Source organism: Thermobia domestica, chromosome 5 (assembly GCF_964235325.1).
Source record: "Thermobia domestica chromosome 5, izTheDome1.hap1.1, whole genome shotgun sequence".
Taxonomy (NCBI): domain Eukaryota; kingdom Metazoa; phylum Arthropoda; class Insecta; order Zygentoma; family Lepismatidae; genus Thermobia; species Thermobia domestica.
The window spans coordinates 88,689,386-88,702,995 of NC_137458.1; the positions used below are offsets into that span (position 1 = coordinate 88,689,386).

A 13,610-nucleotide genomic window follows, 5' to 3' on the forward strand; every position below is an offset into this window, starting at 1 on the left:
TTTTATACATTGCAAGAGCTGTAACGTCCAAATATTTACTGAGAACTCATAGTCGTATCGGAATAAACAAAAGCGAGTATGGAACAGTAAACTGCTTTCACAATAGGCAAACGAAGATGTGCAAAGGCATACAAAACGGTCGAGTAGTTTGGGTCGATACACTATTAATCACATGTTTGTGTGTTCAAACCCGATAGCAAGTTGTTTCTTTTTTAAGTGTCTTCCTATTTTCATCCGGTGGTTGAAAATATTTCTTTGAGTAACTCATTGAAAACTTCTTTTGTTTCAAATACGATTAGAACGGAACATTATATGAATTGCGAATCTAAAATCCATAGCTAAAAAAATGAAGTATACTCACTACTCCATTATCCTCTGATTTGTAACGAAAAACTATTTATAAACAGTGGTTATTTCAGAAAATTATCCTCGGAGGGAATTTTAATATGCGGGTGGAGGGCAAACATTGGTAGTCCACATTTAGCACGATCGAATATGGTCCTGAAGGCGGAAATTTCTTAGCTCGAGAGGGGTCTCAAATTCTCCCTCAGATCACGTCCTGAAAGCATCATTGCTTAAAAGCTTTTCGTAACAAATATAATATTATTTTTGTTTCTCGTTCTACATTTAGAATTGGTAAAATCATAACTTATAGAGGATTATAATAAAAGCATAAAAATTACAATACCAATCATGTATAAATTATCCTGTAAGTTACCAACTTTGGGTCAGATTAAAACTCAAATATTTGTTTTCGGATTGCACTTAGGAGTAAGTCCTCTCTATATAATCCTGATAGGAAAGCCATGTTTAACTCTAATTAATTAATCAATATTTATACGAATACTTTTTATTTTACTATTTTTACTATTCAATATTTTATACACTTCATTTCCAAAATCAAAATATCGGAAATGTATATTGTACGAGTGCAGACTCGCAAATAAATGATTATTTATCATATATATTGGACTCTATTCAAAATTCTATTTAATCGAATCCGACAAGAACACAGACAGAAACATCGAAAACAGGTGAAAAAAAAGAGAGAGAAAAAAGCGTTGTACCCGGCGGGGACTCGAACTAAGCTCGATGGTGCTTTATAAGCCGAACGCCTTAGACCACTTGGTTATGGTAACAACTAGTGATTGTAGCAAAGGCTTCGAGTAGTAGTTCTTATTACAGAATAACATTTTTCTATTGCCTAAAATTTAAACCTAATTTACTTTGATATAATATATCTATTAATTTGTTTCGTTTTCGTTACTTTGATCAATGATGTATGTTGTTGATATAGATTCTATTACACGTTCTTTCGTAAATATTATAGAAAGTATCAGTGTTATTTATGATCTTTTATGGAAATTGACTGGCGCATGTGCAGTACACAGACAGTTCAATTGGAAGGCGAAGAAGGAAACGCTAACACACTGTTAGAATGTCTCATCGCTGTGAAGTATAAAGAACAGCTAAAATGTATTTTACGCTTGTCATTGCATAAAGAATCACCAGGTTAATGTTTGTCAAAGTTCTCACTAATCAACTGGAATCATGAAAAATAATTAATATTGTCATTAATGCACAATATGAAGAATAAAGAACGTAAATTACACCACATTGTTCTCGAATTCGAAGGACAATAAACAAAATGTGATTTATTCATTCGAATTGAGATAATTTAATGAAACTGGAAATTACACAATCAAAAGGAAAAAACATCGTTAACAAGATAATAATACTTTTATGCTAGATGTGAAATAAAGTTATTAATTAACTGAAATGAAAGTAATATTGGGCATGATATAGAGTAAGAAAATAAAGTAAGTGTATTCTTGAAAACGTTCAAAGTAAATTCACAAATACTTTTTGAAGATATACTACTCTTCCTTTACGTTTTAACGAACTAATAAGTAAACAAGCAAAGGAAAAGAATGAAGAACGAAAGTATTGCTCTTGAAAAATATAATAAATAAATGAAACAAATAAATATTTACACAAAAAACAACACACTAATACTTCCATATAGTCACCTCCAGAGTCAATAAGTTCTTGAAGTCTGGAGGGGATACTAGATACAAGTCTCGAGCAATACGACGGTGTGTCACGAAAATGTTGCCCTAGTTCCATAACATGATTTTGAAGAAACGTTTGGTCTCTGTCTTCACGTCTCTCTTCCCATTCTTGCACCATGTAGGCCCACAGATGTTCAATTGGGTTCAAATCTGGGGATAGAGGGGGCCACTCATTACAAATTAACTCTGGATGTTCACTTAGCCACTCTCATGTTTGCCGGGAAGTGTGAACAGCACTGTTGTCATGCATAAATATATATTCTTCCTGTTCATGGAAGTTTCTTTCTAAGGACGGTAACTACGTATTTTCGAGGATATTAATGTAAACACTGCTGTTCATTCTCTCAGGCACCGCAACCAAATCTCCAGGACCAGCAGCCGTCATGTATCCCCAAAAGTGTGCTGATATTCGTCCTGAACAAGAAGTTCTGATAATATTTTGTTCAGCATACCTGGTTCCGCGCGGTCTATACAATATAACTCTACCTTGTTGGTTAGACTTGAAAACCTTCTCGTCGGTCCAGATGACTAAGTCCCAATATGACTGAGGTTGGGTTATGTTATTTTGTGCCCATTCCATTTGTCTGGCCTTGTGAGTTTGTCAGGAGAGTCTTCCTAGCGGGTCTTGAACAGTGTAGACCAGCCCCCAATAATCATCTTATTGTTTCGTGAGAACAATTATATTATCTGGCTTTGTCCAAGAGGATTGACGTGTGGCGTAGAGGTCTGTTGATTACTTCTGTAACTAAAGCTTGATCTTGAGCTGCAGTTGCCACTTTTGGTCTTCCACTTCTTGACCCAGACCTGAACCATTCACCACCTTCTTCATGTCGCGGAACCCATTTCTTGACCGTTTTCTTGTCACATCCCAGATCTCTAGCAATCTGAGGCACAGTTTGTCCCATTTTTCCTCGGCCTATGATTTCTCCTCTCAGAGCAACAGACAGTTCTCCACAACCTTTAGAGCGAGGCTTTTTGAGAACCTGTTAGAAATTTGCGTTCTGGTGTATATAACAAATGTCAGTAAAGTGCATCTTTCTGTTTCTACTGCGCATGCACCAGTCAATTTTCATGAAAGATCATAAATAATCCTGACAATTGTTGTAATATTTATGAACGAATACGTAATAGAACCTATATTAACAACATCATTCGTCAAAGTAAAGAATACCGTAAACATAAAATAATTTCAACAGACTATTACATCAGGCCAAAATAGGCTTAAACTTCAGAGAATACAAAATAAATTTCATACTGTAACAAAAGATTGAACATGAAACACGCTTACTATATTTTCAAGTTGTCACATTAGCCGAGTGGACTAAGGCATTCGGCTAGAGATTCTGAGGCACCATTCAAGAGTAGTTCGAATCCCACCACAGTACAATTTGGTTTTACCTCTACTTGACGTTTCTGTTTGTGATCCTGCCGGATTCTATTAAATATAATTTCGTAATACGCTAAAATATACGTAACATTTGAAATTCTTAATCTCCCATTTTTACATCTTACAAGCTCAGTTGAGAAGAAAGAGGGAAAATGAAAGTACAAAGATTTACAATAATTACTTAGCATTTACTGTCATTGTAATTGTGGATATTTTATTTATGAAAATGTATAATGAACTAAAAATATATTTAGTAGGTCACATGTCTCCATTTTTCGATTCTAACTTGAAAGTTACAGTTTAGGCGGTGACATATCGAAGACCCAGGGGGTTGAGAGGGTTGTAACCCCTCCCATTGAAACTTTTATAATTTATTGAAATAAAAAGTGTTTCAGTTTATAATCTTGGAAAAGCAACAATCACTGTGTGTGGAGGACGGTTTATTTATATTACGATTTATCACTTCCAAATGTGTAGAAGATGTGACTGGATATTGTGCATAATCATTCAAGAAATATAACACAACGAAGGGACTTCGTAAACCCTTCACGCCACCCCAGGAGGAGGAAGTGCGTCCCGCCGTCCCTCGGTTGGGAACTACTGCTTGCGAGGGAAACATTCTAACAGTATGTTAGCGTTTCCTTCTTCGCCTTCCAATTGAACTGTGTACTGCGCATGCGCCAGTCAATTTCCATAAAAGATCATAAATAACACTGATACTTTCTATAATATTTACGAAAGAACGTGAAATAGAATCTATATCAACAATATACATCATTGATCAAAGTAACGAAAACGAAACAAATTAATAGATATATTATATCAAAGTAAATTAGGTTTAAATTTTAGGCAATAGAAAAATATTATTCTGTAATAAGAACTACTACTCAAAGCCTTTGCTACAATCACTAGTTGTTACCATAACCAAGTGGTCTAAGGCGTTCGGCTTATAAAGCACCATCGAGCTTAGTTCGAGTCCCCGCCGGGTACAACGCTTTTCTCTCTCTCTTTTTTTCACCTGTTTTCGATGTTTCTGTCTGTGTTCTTGTCGGATTCGATTAAATAGAATTTTGAATAGAGTCCAATATATATGATAAATAATCATTTATTTGCGAGTCTGCACTCGTATAATATACATTTCCGATATTTTGATTTTGGAAATGAAGTGTATAAAATATTGAATAGTAAAAATAGTAAAATAAAAAATATTCGTATAAATATTGATTAATTAATTAGAGTTAAACATGGCTTTCCAATCAGGATTATATAGAGAGGACTTACTTCTAAGTGCAATCCGAAAACAAATATTTGAGTTTTAATCTGACCCAAAGTTGGTAACTTACAGGATAATTTATACATGATTAGTATTGTCATTTTTATGCTTTTATTATAATCCTCTATAAGTTATGATTTTACCAATTCTAAATGTAGAACGAGAAACAAAAATAATATTATATTTGTTACGAAAAGCTTTTAAGCAATGATGCTTTCAGGACGTGATCTGAGGGAGAATTTGAGACCCCTCTCGAGTTAAGAAATTTCCGCCTTCAGGACCATATATTCGATCGTGCTAAATGTGGACTACCAATGTTTGCCCTCCACCCGCATATTGAAATTCCCCCCGAGGATAATTTTCTGAAATCACCACTGTTTATAAATAGTTTTTCGTTACAAATCAGAGGATAATAATGGATTAGTGAGTATACTTAATCTTTTTTCAGCTATGGATTTTAGATTTGCAATTCATATAATGTTCCGTTCTAATCGAATTTGAAACAAAAGAAGTTTTCAATGAGTTACTCAAAGAAATATTTTCAGCCTCCGGATGAAAATAGGAGAACACTTAAAAACGAAACAACTTGCTACCGGGTTTGAACACACAAACATGTGATTGATAGTGTATCGACCCAAACTACTCGACCGTTTTGTATGCCTTTGCACATCTTCTTTTGCCTTTTGTGAAAGCAGTTTACTGTTCCATACTCGCTTTTGTTTATTCCGATACGACTATGAGTTCTTAGTAAATATTTGGACGTTACAGCTCTTGCAATGTATAAAAGTGTTTTTAGAATAAATCACAATCGATATTATGTCCTAATAACATACGTAAAACAGGTTGAATTCGTGAAATGATTGAAGTTGGAGTGAGCGTAAATAATTTCATAGCTAGGAGCCTGGATATGCAAACCCGCTTAACGTGGGGATTTAATATTGTGAAATTTGGTACAGTACACTACATGCTTATCTTTAACTGGCTCCTTCAATGTTTGAATACTGCGAACATGATAATGTACAAAAGTGTAACCTCTTCATTACTTTCCAAGTACTCCCAAATGAAATCGAAAAATGCGTTCATAGTTTGCTCAAGTTTTTGGAGGGCGATCACTGCATCACTTTTTTTTTTTTTTTTTACCTCAGCCAGTTTAGCATCAGTCAAAATGGGCGGTTTCTCGGTTCTCTTTTTGTCTGCAATAGATCCGCATTCAACCAACAATCGGCGCAAATCGGCGGGATAATTTATGTACAGGGTGGGCGGGAATCAACTCCCTATTGAAAATTGTTTATAACTTTAATACTTAAGCAATTCTTATTAATCAAAAAGCATTTTATTCCTTACAATGGTAGAATATATTGTATGATATCTCATTTATGTCATTGCAGGTATCAGTGGCGGATCATGACGCAACTTCTCACGTTGCGTGAACGGATTCAGCTGCATCCCGGTACGAAGTATAGCAGTCCGTGATACAAGTACAAAGAGGATGGAGAAGTATGAAAGAACCTCGTTTTGGTACATGCAAAGACCAATAAGGAATTGCCATTCGAAGCTAATGGACACAGGTTCTATAGCAGATATGAGGGGACGCTGTCGCCCTTCAACATTCAGTACGAAGGGAAATGCAATTGTTCAGGAAGTGTTCACTCGAACTTCTCAAAAAATAAAGACAGACATCTCACGAAAGTGGTTTAACCCGAATTGTTCTGAAGGAAGAGTTGAATTTTCGCCCATGTGGTCAGATGAAACCGGCACATGTGGGGAGGAGATAATCCGAGGTGGTTGTTAAGAAAAGCCAACAGCGCCCAAAGGTCATAGTGTGGTGCGGTACACAAGATCCATGAAAGTTGTGAGTTCACGCGTCATTCGGGACACAATCAATCCAGAGCGGTACTTTGTTATGTTTGAAGATTATGTTCACAGTATTGTATCCACGTGTGAGAAATACAATGATCGAATCTTTATGCAAGATGGGGCCCCTCCTCAGTTCGCACGTCCTGTCCGTGCGTGGTTCGACATCCGTTTTCGAGGACGCTGGTTGGGACGTCGTAGCTTCTCCGAATGGCCAGCAAGGAGTCCTGACTTAACCGCCATGTCACTTCTACCTCTGGGGATGGGCGAAAGAGAAAGTTTAACGCACAAAACCAAAAAAATAAAACTCTTGAAGAATTGCAGGAGTGAATTCTCCAAGTTCTTGCAAACGTACCGCTAGAATATCTGCAGAAGTTGGTTGGAAACATTCTCAACCGTTTACGAAAATTGATGGATAATGATGGCGATTATGTGGAATCTTATCACTTGATAATAATTCTACCATAAGAAACAAAATGCCATTTGTACCATGAAAACTAGTTTAAAAAGTTTTAAACAATTTTCAATAGGAAAATAATGCCCACTCACCCTGTCGATGTGTCATGTGCAATGTAATTATATGTAGCGTGTAATAGTAATCATAGTTGGCTAACGAACATTAAAATAGTTGCATTTTGCCGTGACCCATGGTATCTTAGAGGTTATCTGCTATTTTTTTTTAATATTTAACATACATTTCCTTAATTAAGAATGATGTTAATTTAATTGTTCAAGAAGTTTATCAGTTGCTTCATTCATTTATTTTGTATTACTTTTGAAGTGTATTCTTTATCCTATTCTGGGTACTGCTGACATCACATTCAATTTCATATTTTTCAGATTGAGTTGCTTCATTTGTTTTGAACTACATTCTTTTACCGTTTTTGAACTAGTTTTTTCTAGTTTCCTTATTTGTCTATATTTTGTATTTTATTTGATTTCTATTGTTCCCCAATTATCTGTATATTCAAGAGAAAAGCGAAACGATCCTGATTTATGGATAATCTGGGCAGACTTTATGACACCAGATTATTTTTGGCTTGATTTTCTAGAAGATAAAATGCCAAAGAGAAAACTTAAAAACATGATGCAAATCAAAAGTACTTGCGCCCTGATTATTGTAGACGTATTTAAGGTATGTTTAATAATTCAAAGGGCGAATCAATATGTGCATGGAAATTGAAGATATCAATTTCAGCACTTACTGTAACTGAAAGTTGAGAAGGCAAGGTGGGGTAGCGAAAGCAATCACTCCTATCTTGAGATAACATAAAAAAAGGTTTTGTCATATCAATTTTTGATTAACTATGAAGTCTTAAATAATAATAAAAAATACGCATGCATATATATATATATATATATATATATATATATATATATATATATATATATATATATATATATATATATATATATAATGTGTGTGCGTGTGTGTGTGCAGGAGTCTCATACAATCGTCAGGTAGATTTTCAGCTTATCTAATCTTCTACGAAGCATTTTTCGATTTTCGGCTCGAAGGGAGGGGTGGTCTGGAGGGGGTAAGAACCTATGCAAAAAATTTATACACGTTTCTCCGGGTTTCTATGAACCCATTGCCTGCATGCAACCCACATTACACCATGCTTGTACGGGTTTACATAACATAGGATAAATACGAGTAAAGAATAAAGGACATTCTCTTCTCTCTTTTAATCGTGGTTTTGAATTAAGACCCGGTAACTACTGAACGTAATGCCATCTATCACATGTAGAGAAAACTTTTAAAACAAAAGTGTGTATCTGTTTCATAGCAGATTCCTTTTGAAATGAAACCTGGGGGTTCCTAATTGAAGAGATTCAAACTTTAGTGAAATTAGTTTTCAACAACTACAGTGCCAACTATCACAAATCGAAAAAAAAGTTTCGAATAAAGTTACCCCCCCCCCTCGAAGAATCCGAAACTGCAATAATGAAAAAAGAGAGTTCTCATCTCATTTAAATTTTCAAAGTTGGCTCCACTCTACTTCTAGGAAAGCGAGCTAATAATTGTGACCAGGCACGTATTGAGAAATTATTTTCTGTGAAGAGTAGGGAGCCATGGAAAATCTTTTTCTGCTAAAGATAGTTACTGTAGTAGAAATTTCAAACTTTCTAAACATCAGGACTCAAAGCAGAACTGAGGTGGTAATAATAATAATAATAATAATAATAATAATAATAATAATAATAATAATAATAATAATAATAATAATAATAATAATAATAATAAAATCTGAAAGCATGTAAAGTACAAACTCAAAAGAGAGAAAAAGTTTCCATGAAGCTTATTTTAGCTCCACTTAAGGTCACTAGAGCTGCTGTATCAGACCATGGAAAGAATAGTCTAGCACTGAAGTTCAGTTGTAATCCGATCTTATGTATCCCGAAAAACTAAAGTAAACTTAGAAAGAAAATCATGGCGCAACAGCCTTCAGGGGGCCAAGGCCTATCAGCCAGCCTATAGCATTCATGGCATTAAGGTAGTGTGTGGTCAGCACATTGGCTCCTGTCGCTGTTAATGCTGGCTTCTGAGACCAGAGTTTGCTACTGCATTGTTTCAAGTTGTTCGTAGGAATGGGCAAAACAGTTTTTTATGAAAACCGGGAACCGGTTTCTAGAAAAACCGAAAAACCGGTTCGGTTTTCTTCAAAGCTAGTTTCGGTTTTGACCGAACTGGTTTCGGTGAAAACTTTTGGAAAACACACAGAACTATTTCTGTGGAAACGGAATAGGTTTCTGGAGAACAACGAAACACTATTCTGGTCAGAAATGAACCAATTTTGAAAAAAAAAACGAATTCGGTGAAAAACAGTTTTTTTTTGAAAATTCTCAAAATCCGGTTTCGGTTTTCCTAAAAACTATAAACCGAAAAACCGGTATTTTTGCCCACCACTAGTTGCTCGTCAATTGTCCTCGCGAATCTCGGTGGAAGGTGCACGAGATCACCATTTAGTGAGTACGAACAGTTATTCATCTTTCTTCTGGCTAGATCCGACATTGCCTGGCCTCATTGATCTCACGAAAAGCGATATTCCACTGGGGCTAGGGCGTTGACACTTTGGCTATCCCACAACAGCAAACTGACTTTCAGTGGTCTGCTTTTATCAATGTTACTAGACTCAAATTAAACATAAGCAGTTGACAAAATTGCACTACTTCCAACATGACAAGAACACAGTGGATCCTTACCGTTTCTTTTACTTTCAGTTAATTCCCTATAAAACAACATGATGTGAAACCGGAAACACGAATATATTGCCCCTCTCAGACCCTACGGGAAGATTGCCTCTCGTGCTTTCTCTGCTAAGATGTCTCTTCTAATAAATGTCCGTTAGTGTTTTATTTCCAACGGAGGAGTTCCATGAATCGATGAATCCTTTTCCTTCACCTCGAGTTCCCGACAATGTTCCCACTTAAAGAGTTGCTTAAAATTCAACTAAAAAGTAAGGGGAATATTGATGTTTTCACCGTTATATGTCTTAGGAATAGTATATGAAAAATTTAACAAAGTTCTTTATAAAAATGTTATTGGATGATGTCAATAGGATAAGCAAACAACTGCTCTTATATCCTAAAGGAATGTGTCACTGATTCTCAGCATGATTTGGATTTTTATAGTTGGGAAGTGTCAGTACAAGATGTCAACAGAAATCTTAATATCTCATTGGCTTCAAAGCAAGGATCACGAGACCAAAGACAAACGCAAAATTTATGTAGACTATAATATGCGAATGAGGAAGAGCTTTCATTTTACGAGACAAAAGTTCAAGAGAAATCATTTTATTTTAATTCTATTGATCTATTATTTACATACGAGGAGCAATCAAAAAAGTTCCCGGAATGATGATCTAGTTTTGGCATTTGTAATACAATCACAATGGATCTGAGCAACGCGCAAACATCAAGTTCATGTTCAAATCGGTAAAATTGTTTCAGATAATTTGATAGCCTTAAAGAGAGTTTAGCACTATTAGACTGACTCTTCCCAAAGCTCAAAATGGACCTCAAAGGTACCAATTTACCACTGTAGAAGAGATCAAATCCAACGCGACGACTGATCTTTCGGAAGATGCCAAAAGATAACTTTCGCCGGGGTTTCCAGCCAGTGTTTCTTTCAGAAACAATGTTCCGGGGGGAACATTTAATATTCCGGGGGGTGCACTACTTATAGCATTCTATGTATTATTATATTATAGACGTATTATTTTTGGTCTCTTCCGGGGGATACTCTCAGAGTTCGGGGGGGGGGGCAATGCTCCCCCAAAAACAGGTCTGGAAGAAACACTGTTTCCAGCAATGGCAGGAGCGGTGGAGCAAGGATGTGTGTTCCGAAGGTGCCTACTTTGAAGGTGATTAAGGTGAGGGGAGAGAGAGAGAGAGAGAGAGAGAGAGAGAGAGAACATTTTTTGGGTTAACTTTACAACGCCCGCTCCAGCAGGTATACTCACTCAGAAACGAGAAATTACACACTAATAATTTTATGAAAATGGATCAAAACTTACTTAACCTTAAGCTAACCCGTTTCTAACCCCTGCCCTACTTATTTATATCTTACCCTACTATACTTTTTAAAAGGGCTCTACTTATTGATGCGCAGCTGGAGCGTGTCTTGTAAAGTTTACCCCATTTTTTTCTTATGTACTCGATCTAGAGGCAATTTTGCCAACCGGTTCGGGTATGCATTAGGCTCGCAGGTTATATCTGAAAGTTAGTTAAATAAATAGATAATCAGATCTTTCGATGAAATGGAATACTTTTTAAATCGTACGGAAAGAAGGAGAGAGGGGGTAATTCATCCCTGATTGAAGTAAAAATTCTCTCCCATTCTTGACTTATTTTAAGCGCATGAAGAAAAGCCTCAAATAAATATACGCGCCATATCGCAAATATCAAATCATTTTGGCGAACGTTATGAAAGACAATTATTTTCTTATCAGACAGGGACCTGCAGGTTAATGTGGGATCAGGCCCGACGGAGGCGATCCAACCATATTATGGTTCATTTGCAAACCTACCATAAAAAAAAGGCATTAAAAACTTAGAGGGGGCCCGGCCCCGAGATCCCCCGTGGATACGGGACTGTGTGGGATCCGAGTCATATGAGCGCCTGCCGACGACTATGATTGAAATGTTATAAACTAAATATACACTATGTTTTTATTAAATTTCAAGAATTTTTACATAGGTTATTCTGGAATTACTTTCTTACGTATTTGAGCAAACTTGCAACATAGGTTGGATATAATCCTCTTATTATTGATAGATTGCAAGATTCAAACAATAGGGTTATTTCTGGAGGTTAAAGGAAGGCACATACCAAGTTTCATAAAAGCGGATAAGTTTAGCAAGAACTACCACGCAACAAGTAACAAACACAAATACAAATGGTAAAAGCTTCGCTACGTTCACTTCAATTTAGATTTCCTACTTAAAGCAATATTGAAGTAATGGTAATATATAGGAATGTACGCAGGAATTTATTTCGGAGGAGTTCAATTCAATATGAGGAGAAATTACATGAAAACTAGCTGAAATATTCATTCTTCGTATGAGTCAGATAAAATATCTATGTAAATAAACTGAACAACGAAAGGGAAGAAAATGAAATGAAAGTTTTGAGTTTTACGTCCCACGTTTATGCCGGTTAAGCTAAAGGAGATGGTGATGATGAGAGATGAATGAAAATGGTGGAATGAAGAAAGTGGGAGGAAACGGGAGAACCCCGAGAAAACCCACGCACACGGTGTTTGTCCACCACAAAGTTCACTTGGCAGGGGCAGGGATCGAACCCAGGACCCCAAGCACCAGAGGTGAACGCTCTACCACTGAGCCACCGCGGCCCGCAACGAAAGGGAAGAAATATGTCATTTTCTACAACTTTTACATGTCCCCGTAAACGGCCTCTCTGAGATCCCTCCCCTGGTTCATTTTTTTAAAAAAAAGTTTCATATTGATCTGGGGCCTGGACCAAAGTATCCGTGACCAAAATTTGGTAACTCTCGGTCCACTCGTCTGGTCCCCAGGCCGCACACACACAGACACGTAAACAAACTCTTTATTTTATTTATATTAGATTTGTTATATTACCCCACAAATTAGACTAAATTTACATTTAAGTAATTCCGAGGGGGTCCGGACCCCCAGGACCCACTCATGCATACGTTTCTGATAGTATATATGACGAGGTTTCTATCAATTATTCTTATCGGTCAAAACAAACTTAAGGTTAATGTAATTTGTTTTCGTAATCTTATATAAACATCTAGGCCTATTCATCTAGAAAGACAAACCAATTAACTTGTGTGCCACTACCTAAGATTGTTTTTGTCAACTTTGAAAATTATGAGTGAGTTCGAATTACTTAAAAATTACGAAACATTATGTTTGTAAAAAGTGGTTTATACATTATAATGTTATAGGAAATCTGGAAATGACTTACGTGCTGCAAAGTCCTTGAACCTCAGCGACCACAGAAAAACATGAACATGGAAACCAAGTAGTCTTTCAGACAAGATGCTGTGCAAAGTCTTCCTTCAGTCTGAATACGCGTCTGTTCAACTGTCAGCTGTTGCAGGGTCATTATGAAACAAACTCGTTGATTGGTATTCCGCCTGATGCTCAGATAGGAAACAGCTACTGTGTAATTGAGGCGTGAGAGTAGTTTATTTATGTAGAGGTCAGATACAAAATGTAATGCCCAATAAACAAGAAAACATTAAATTACGCTAACGTGTTTACTTACGCTAGCTATCTTAATTTCCTTTTTGTTTTTGTTTGTTATATGTAGCTTATTTCAAAAGAAAAAAAAGAAAGAAAAGAAAAAAATGAACGGTTTGCTTCTCTTTTGCTCCATTTGGTAGCATTAAACCCAGGGTCTGCACTACCATATGTGCAACACGAGCATTTGCACGGGACGACAAATTTGAGAGGCGTCAAAACCTGTCATAATTTACCTATTTATATTATTTAAAATATTTCTTGTTGGAAACAGACTTCATGACGATGG

At 36.2% G+C, this 13,610-nt stretch overlaps 1 protein-coding gene across 1 annotated transcript in view; it reads right to left on the reverse strand.

The window, feature by feature from the left end:
- Positions 1-13,344, reverse strand: part of LOC145685992 (UDP-glycosyltransferase UGT5-like) — a 72,172-nt gene extending 58,828 nt beyond the window's left edge. The window contains exon 1 of the mRNA XM_081758803.1: positions 13,044-13,344. The gene's annotated coding sequence lies outside the window, so the exon portion shown is untranslated. The remainder of the gene's footprint in view (positions 1-13,043) is intronic.
- Positions 13,345-13,610: the final 266 nt, after the last annotated feature.